Consider the following 9039-nt stretch of genomic DNA (forward strand, 5'->3'; position numbering starts at 1 on the left):
CGGGTCGCGCGTTCTTGTTTGCCAACTTCCGGCCGACAGAGATCAAATCCAGGAACGAGCACCGACGCAGGACTGGACTGTGGGTGGCTGCACCTTCCTAGCGTAATGAGTTTTAGCTGCTTGCATCAGGGGGTCGTATTGCCATGGATACAGCTCCTCGTGGCGCCAGGGTGGGATCAAACGCTGGGGTCCTGTTTCATAAGGTAGGCGTTTGTCGCACGCACACACACACACGCTCACACGCTCGAGATAAGCTCATGGCACTAATTAATATATATCTTGACCAAGTTTATTTAATACAGGGGAGTATAATTATACATTCAGCACATTATGACATGAAACACAAAAAAAAAGATGAGCTGCCGTCACTTTTCATGCTCGACTGAAGCCTCCAGCTAACAGATTACATTTGTATTCATTACATGAGTTCAACCCCTCTCCCCTTCCAAAAAAAAAAAATCTTTATCTTTTGACAAGTACAAAACTCGATCTGAAAAGATAAAATAGAAAAGAGAGAATCATATATGCATCCAAATAGTTTATAATGTCACGTGGTAAGTAGGTGAATCATGTGACATATTTGTAGAAATTATTGTCAGACTTATGGTCCGAATAAATGCAGGAAGGGTATGTGCCTTCTTTTTTAAGGCTTTATTGTCTGTAGTGGAACCTACATTCACAGCCACCCTTGCCATTCATCCAGTGTGTCGCCAGACTGTAGAAACAACTCGTAGAGGGGAGGACAAGCAGTGGACACCAGGCCAACGATGTGCACTTTGCTCCGACAACGTTCTCGATAACATCACCGATAACACGAGCGACGCACACGCCAGCAGGACGAGGACGAACGTGCCTCCTGCTGCACGTGCACATTTGGCTGGGGTGGGGTGGGGTGTGATGGGGTGGTTGGGGAGGAAGAGACGGGGAGGGAGGGAGGGCGCTCGACGTCAGCTGCTGATGGCGGTTACGTGTCCGGGTTTCCGCTTGACATGCCGGACCCACGCGCGCGGCGCTCCAGCACTGATAAATCAGCTCCTGCAAATGATATCCTGTTTTCCACTCATCCCTCATGTGGCGCCACCTACGGTTCGCCAAAACACTCCCCGGTGTCAAAGGGAGATAACAAAAGGGTGGTGTTCGAACTGCACTGCTTCCCCTGCCAGCATCACGTAGTCCCACACAGACACACATTTATATCCAAACGATTCCAAGCCCGGCGTTTGGCGGTCATTTAGTGGTAGATGTATGAAGGTAAATACACAGTGAGGTAGCGATGTACAGCAATGCAAACTCAATTTATACATACATTTCATTTACCTGCTCAGTATAGGATTAGATCGCAATAAGCACTAGTATGAAGTCTCTTGGCACTGTCCACACTACTTCGCTTGTATCATTTAAGTTCATCGTGGAAAACAAGTACAAATATGTAGGAATATATATATATGTAATACAATGTAAACCCCACTTTAAACATGAGAGCGAATTTAATTATAATACTGACTTTTGTCAGCAAAAAAGAGTCAAGAAAACAAACTTGATTTTTTAGACCAAAAAATAAAACTTGAGAGCAGTGGCAAGAGATCAAAATATCAGGAGACATCCCAACAGTCCTTTCACCAACAAGCGTTCTCTGGACCTCGCACAAATCTCGTCACAGACAGACGACTGATGACTAAGTACAGTCTCTGTGTACGAACACCTACATCTGTGCTTTCAGCCCCTGTCACATCGGAGTAAACAAGCAGCTACATCTTTCTGCCATTCCAGTCCATTCAACATCTTTAACTGTTTGTCATTTCATTTGTATGAATATCTTGATCTGTCCTTTTGATAATATGAATAATATTAATGATATATGAATATATCAGATTCTTCTACTTGACATTTTAGTATGTGAACATCGTCATTTTGACAGGTCAATACTACTAAACATCCCGCATATGCATCAGTACTACTAAACATCATCATCATCATCATCATCATCATCATCATCATCATCATCATTCTGATTTTTTAGCACCACGACTATCGTCACCCATCTAACATTGGAGAACATAGACTCCATGTGGACTACACGCCAGCCATCTGACATTTCATGTACACAGCATCAATAGATTGTTGTTCTCATACTTCATAACATATCACCATCCCTCATAATCCCTCACTACCCTTCACAGCCTCGATGAGCTTCTTGCTCATCCCACTATCACCACCACCACCACCACCACGACCTTCTCCACATTCACACAATGCCTCTGCACGAGCTTTGGACTTCTTCGAACAGTCTTTGTTGGCAGCGTACACAGCACTCAGGACACCAATTATACACATCAGCATGCCCAGAATCGCGAATAGTATCACTTCGAGTCCACCTGAGCGAGAAAACAAATCATCATCATCATCTGCTGCAAGAGGATGGCTTAATGAACTTTACAAAATCAACATTCTTTCGCGTTCCACAGCAGAGCATGTATAGGCCCCTGACAAACAGAGCATAAAGTGTACTATATAATATATATTTATATACTTTATATTATAAAAAAAGTGTCAAGTCAAAAAGATAATACAGTACTACTAATAAAAATAATAATGATGATTTATGTAGCGCTTTTCCAATAATTTGCTCAGGGCACTTTACATAAATAATGTACAGACTGAATCACCAACAACATACACCCATAGTCACGTAGACTTACAGACCAACCTGAATGGTGCGAATAGCTTACTTTACTAGCGGATAATTAATTAACGGATGTGTTTTGGGAGCTGATATTTACAGGTTAGTTCTATATCGGCTATTTCTAATGATATCTGAAAAATAACGCAAACCGTTCAGGTTGGTCTTTAAAGGTGATAAGAGAATCAGAGCGACGAAGGCTGACGGCTTATTTGTTCAATGTTGATGGAGGTTGGTAGGAGACAGACCTCTGTCCATGTCTTTGTCTTAGTCAGTGGGACTCGCAGAAGCCTGGTGTCAGAAGATGAGCGAAGAGGTCGTGTGGGTGTATAGATGGGAGTGAGTTTGGAGAGGTACCGAGGACAGGTGCCAGAAACAGCAGAGTAAGTCAAAGTGGAAAGTTTGTAGGCTATATGGTCTACGACTGGCAACCAGTGAACAGAGTGAAGGATGGGTGATATCTAGATGGTCTACAGAGGAGGCGAGCAGTGTTATTCTGGATTATTTGAAGTCTGTCAAGAAAATACTTGGAAGTTCCAGAAGCAAGGGTTTTGTTGTTTTGTTGTTGTTGTTGTTGTTGTTGTTGTTGTTGTTGTTGTTGTTGTTGTTGTTGTTGTTGCTGCTTTAATCTACAGTTTGATGCAGCGCAAGTAGCAGGTGTCACAGCAGTCACGTGTGTGCTTTCGTGACGTCATTGTACTGACCTGTATCTGGACCAGCATGAACTCCAGGAACTGCTTGGATAACTGGATGCTCGGAGTTTGAGATATTCATGTCTGGGTTTGTGCTGTTAGCTTGAAAACAGACGTCTGCAACACACACAATCGGTCAAGATGCGTAATGATGCTGTTAATGGTGACTGTCATCTACAAAACACAGCAGGTGCAATCAAAACAATCAGTAATCATAGTCATTGATAACAAAACAATACGTGCAGTCAAAACAGATAGTAATGACATTCGTTGATAAGATACACGACACAGGTAGTCGTGACAAGGTCATGGAAGATACTAGGTTGGCTGGCCGCTTACTAGCTTTGGCGAGAAAGTGCTTCCACCTCCAGGTGATTTCGCACTATGGAGGGTGAGGGAGGGACGAGCAAACCGGAGAAAACTCCCCGTCAGCATGTTCTGCGAACAGGTGTCACATAAAATGCGGGCAGTGAGACGAGATCTGAACCCACGGCCTCTCTCTGCAGTGGTGACGAACGAGTGTTTTACAAATTTACCCTACCGCCATCTTGGTAGCTGGGGGCGCTGCCTTTAGGGGCGAATTAATTATTCATTAGAATTAATGCCCTTAAAGTTGAACAATTAAGAACGGTTAAAAGAAAACTTCATTATATATTTTGTGATGACATCAGAGCCTTTCCAACGAGGAGAGGCTGACTGCCGGCGACTTGCCCACGGGCGCCCACCTCACTGAACTGTGATCAGGTCCAGAGTAGAGGCCGCGGTCAGTGCTCGACATGTTCATTATCGCGCAGTGTAATGACAGGTCTGGTGGCGGTGGCCAGGACACCCCTGGTGCTGCCTGGTGCTGCCTGTGGTGTAAAACACTTTTATTGTCTCTTGTAGCAACGAGTGATTACTTTTGTAATCCTAGTCGTTAAGAACGACAGGAAGAACCGCACGCACCACTGATGTTGCTAAGGTGTCGTGCTGTTGTCGCGATTGAGGGTTAAGCCAGCAACGAAAATAAATAAAATGCTGAGAGAAAAGGGTGACCGAGTAACAGAAGACAGAAAGAGAGTCAGGGATAAAGTTAAGCAGAAATAAAAGAGACATCAAAAGAGAGAAAGAGACGAGGGGTGGAGGGGGAAGATTTACGTGTTTCGTAGAATCAGCAATTAAGAGTTAATTTTGAAGGGAGAGTAGCCAGTCCTCTAAAGAGGTGCCACATGGAGAGGAAAAAAAAACTGTGCCCCGAGACGAGATCTGAACCCAGGACAACTGATTCCAACTATTGGTGACAAGGACTCAAACGCTGCGCCTCTAGGCTGCTCGCAAAAACAGTTAGATTGGTTGGGTGGTTGGACTGGTGGGAAAGTGCTTCTACCTATAGGTGGTTTCACACGATAAGGGGTGAGGAGCAAACCGGAGTATCTGGAGAAACCCACGACATCCAGCCCTCCAAAAAACAGGTGGTACATACAAAGAGTGTTCCGAGACGAGATCTGAACCAAGGTCATCTCATTACAGAGAGAAAAAAAAATATTACATTGGGATTCCAGACACATGTGTGTCATATGACTGATCTCTAGTTGAGTGGATGTGTGTGAAAGAGAAAAAGATATCGAGAGAGAGGGGTGGGGGCTGAGAGATAGAGGGAGGAATAGAGAAAATACAATGAGAGCAAAACACAATGTGATGGAGAGACAGAAAGTGTCAACCTGTAGATAATTCTCTAATCTCCAAATTGTTTATAGTCCTATTAAATATTTTGCTTCATTTTGAGGATATCTTGAAGGTCGTAAATCAAGTCTAACACAGGGGAAAAGCTTTGCTAGCAAGTCGCTTCTAATTCTGGAAGGTGTCAGAAAGTAATGTCTAACATGCCTGGCATGCTGTCAGTTAATGATGTCCAGCTTCTAATTTTAGGACATGACGTCGTTAAGCTGTGTCTGAAGAGACGATGTCGTTAAGTCACGTGTCACGCAGGACATACCTAGAGATACATCGCTGTTGAAATGATTCCTTCTAATAAAAACAGGTCCCTAAGTGCCCGGTGTCACTCGCATTAGAAAATGTTAGAAAAAAGACGGATCCAGTAGTGGGCGGACAAACAACTGCTCCCACATTCGGAGAGTGAAAAGGCGAGGAAAATCTATGGGACTGCAAAGAACCGGCACTCTCGCACCCAGCCTTGCCCGTGTTCACACTGATGGACCACTCTACAATTCACGGCCGTTAGCGTAATGCTGACAGTCACGGGAGACTACTCCATCACCTTTGTCACGAGTTGTTTGCCCTGCCGTTCGAAACTGCTTCTGTTTCCTCTGTGTTTACTGAATGTTTGAAACCGCCTTTAATCCTGTGCGTTTGATGACAGTTTCCATCCCGAACACGTATAGTGTTGTTTTTTAAACTCCATCCTTCAATCTTGAGCAGAATGATACAACATCGGCCATTCCAACCTCATCCACTTCCGAAAAAAATAAACTATTTAATATATTTAATGGCATCAGTCATCGCTAGTTCGAAACAGGTTGATTGCGATAAATATTTTCACTGTTTCATTCTGCTGTTGGAGGGAATACATAATCGGTGGAAGAGAATGATGAGAAGTATATGTCAACAGGAGCACGTTAGAATCAATGGCACAGTATATAAACTCATCCCGTGGTGAACATTATTGAGATATGTTGATGATAACAGCCGACAACCAGATGCTGTTACTCAAATTGTCAACTTAGAAGACATTGACAAAGACAACAGAAAGGTCTTCAACCTTCAGATAATCAGCAAAAGAAGGAGAAAGGCAGGGAAGAGAGGAAAAGCGTTGTGGGTAAGGGGAGTGAAACATGAGAAACCAGTTCCTGTAGTCCATCGATTGCCGCCCTTTATGGTCGCCACGTACGGTCAAGTTTAGAATTAAATGTTGTTTAGCAGCGAAGACACGTAAATGTACTGAGGATGTAGATTGTTTACTAAATAAACTGCCACTCTAGCTTCACCTTTCATCAGTAAACATCACATTAAGACTGTCGTCATCATCGCACTACAATTATCATCAAACTCAAACATTATTCACAGCGTTGCAGACTTCCGTACACAAGCACTCACTCCCATCCACACACCGACACACGCACAGACAGGCACACACACACACATGTACATTGTCATTTCTGTAAGGTGACTGGGTGTATTAACACGTGTGGGTTGACAAGAGCAGTAATTATCCCAGCAAACCCAGCAGCAAGAAAATCATAGATGTTGGCAGCGAAGAAGACGACAACGATGCTCTGTCGCTGTTCACTGTCTCTCCACCCGATCGCGTTTGTGTGTGTGTGCGTGCGCGCGCACAAATATCAACAGCGAGCGAAGCTGTGTAGTTGCCTAGTTGCCAGTGAAGGCCGCCATTTCCTGTCAGATAAACAGCTGACAGTATCCGCCCCCTGTGTCTGTGACATACACAGCACGACCCAGAGGAACAAACACAAAGTCCACTAACAATGATGTGCACTCGCCCGCATACTGTTATCGCGCGTGCACTCGCAGTCACTGCACACGCCCTCTCCGGCTCATTGCAGAGACCCGATGTGGATCATTGGCTGACACCGTGACAATCAGGTCACAAGGACAATCGATTTCAATCATTTTCCTGGCATCGTGGGACCTCAGGATTCAAAGTACAACGCGAATCGTGCATTCAGATGAACTTATCATCACAGGTTCTTTTAAAATTCATTTTGGTAGGAGTTTTAAATTGCTATCTTTTACAAAACTGCAAGAAAGGTTTAAAAGATAGTACAATACCTGCTCGGGGCTAAACAACAACAATCATTAAATAATCAATCGATTAATCCAGTGATACTCTAAGCATTTTCGATCATCCCTCACAAAGAATATGAAAAATACGAGGAAATAGGAAAGGAGACGAAAGAGAGTGAATGAAAGGATAAACCAAGTTCAGAACTTAAAAAAAATATTTCTGATATGTATAGGTCCTGCTGTACTGACAGGGTTGTTTTTATATTATTACGAGCTGCAGAAATGTTTGTGTAAAAGTACAATCGCCAAGTCTGAAGATGGAAATGCCTTATCACGCCTCAAGGACAGTCTTGACCTCTGCGCCAAGTTGGGTGACTACCAAGTTTTGCTTGTTGGGGGGAACTGTAAGTGGTCGTGCTCGAGATTTCGTATTGCATTAACGATACACACACACTCACACCCTTCTCACTTACCCATGCAAGTGTCTACTACCTGACATCGGGTCGTCTCAAAAAAAAAAAAAAGGCGCAAACCAAGCCATAGACGGACTTCATCTACCGGGAATAAGAGGGAAGGAGACATTGTCACATGATTACACACAGAATGCTGCTACTGTATGACTATAAATAAACGGTAGTTTTTGTTCTTTAACTGTGACTTTATTCATCTATGAATCCCACCCTGTGACTTCGTCTTCATTCACCATAGATTCACAGGCTGAGAAAAGAAAAAAGAGAAGAAAGGGGCAAAGGACAAAGGAAAGAGAAAGCAGAAGGTGCAGGGACCTACTTTCTGACGGCCCCTAAACAGGCAGTTCGCCCCCTGCAGTTATCTCTTTAGAATTTAGTGCAAATTTGTTGTTAATGCACTGTTGCTGGGCAGTTACCTGCAACTTAACTAGCATCAGTGTTCACACCCGTCACCCTCAGGACAGTCCCATCACACCCTAGTAGTACTATTACTTACTCTTCACTGCCGTCGTTCTTCAACAGCTCTCCAAACAGCAGACGACAGAGAACATGGATGGTAGGTAGTCAGGTAAACTTTACACCTGTCTCCTGCACCTGTCAGTAACCCAGCACCAATCTCGTGTCCAACTGACCGAAGTCTCGTCTATGAGACGTGCCACAGGCAGCGTAGATAAGGTCAAAGTTGACTGTGCCCTGTCACAGAGGCAAGTCACACGCCCCCCATTATATTCCGGCGGCTGGGTAGGAATGGCCGCAGGGTGGACCTTGTAATATCGCTTCACTGTCGACTGTGGTTGGTGTGTACAGTTGTACTATTGAGTTCAGCGCTGCTTCCAGCAGCTGATGTAAGGAGGTCAGGGTCACTCCATTACGCGGTGTTGATACAGCAGACAAAGAAATAACTGCCAATGGTGTCAGCCCTCGCTTCACTTATATCGTAGGGGGGAGGGAGTGTCACTGTTGGGGTCAACGACACAGGGTTATGTCATCGTTGGCAGCTCAAAGCCTCTGAGTCGATCGGAACAGACTGTGTTACAAATATAGCACGAGAGTCGACGTCATAGTACTCTCAGCTCTAAAAATAACTATCTGCGCTTCCACGTGCTCCGTTAAAAAAAAGTAAACAACAGTGTAAGCACACTCAGCTCTAAAAATAACTGTACTAACACGTGCTCCATAAAAAAGGTAAACAACAATCTGCTGTAGGCGAGCAGTCACTTTTATTTTGGGTAAACAACGGGAAAGAAAAACAAAATAAAAAAATCTAAATCATTTTTCTCTGGCAAAAAGTGAGATACCATGCTTCCTCGTAAAATGAAACATAATTCAGTCAAAGAGAAATGTTGTGTCGTCTAGTACTGTACAACTATACGACCTCGACAGAGAACTTTAAACGTCGCAGTCCACGAAACGGACCGCAAGCGAAGAAATATTAAATAACGAAATGAACAGATAA

The 9039-nt window shown here is 43.9% G+C and overlaps 1 long non-coding RNA gene across 1 annotated transcript; it reads right to left on the minus strand.

Annotated features, from left to right (window-relative positions):
• Nucleotides 1–271: 271 nt before the first annotated feature.
• On the minus strand, nt 272–8591 carry LOC112557592. Its single transcript, XR_003097973.1, has 3 exons — nt 8080–8591; nt 3385–3489; nt 272–2375 (listed from the first exon to the last, which is right to left on the minus strand). It is a non-coding gene; the product is annotated as an uncharacterized LOC112557592 (long non-coding RNA).
• Nucleotides 8592–9039: the final 448 nt, after the last annotated feature.

The sequence above is a fragment of the Pomacea canaliculata genome, linkage group LG2 (assembly GCF_003073045.1).
Source record: "Pomacea canaliculata isolate SZHN2017 linkage group LG2, ASM307304v1, whole genome shotgun sequence".
NCBI classification, from domain to species: domain Eukaryota; kingdom Metazoa; phylum Mollusca; class Gastropoda; order Architaenioglossa; family Ampullariidae; genus Pomacea; species Pomacea canaliculata.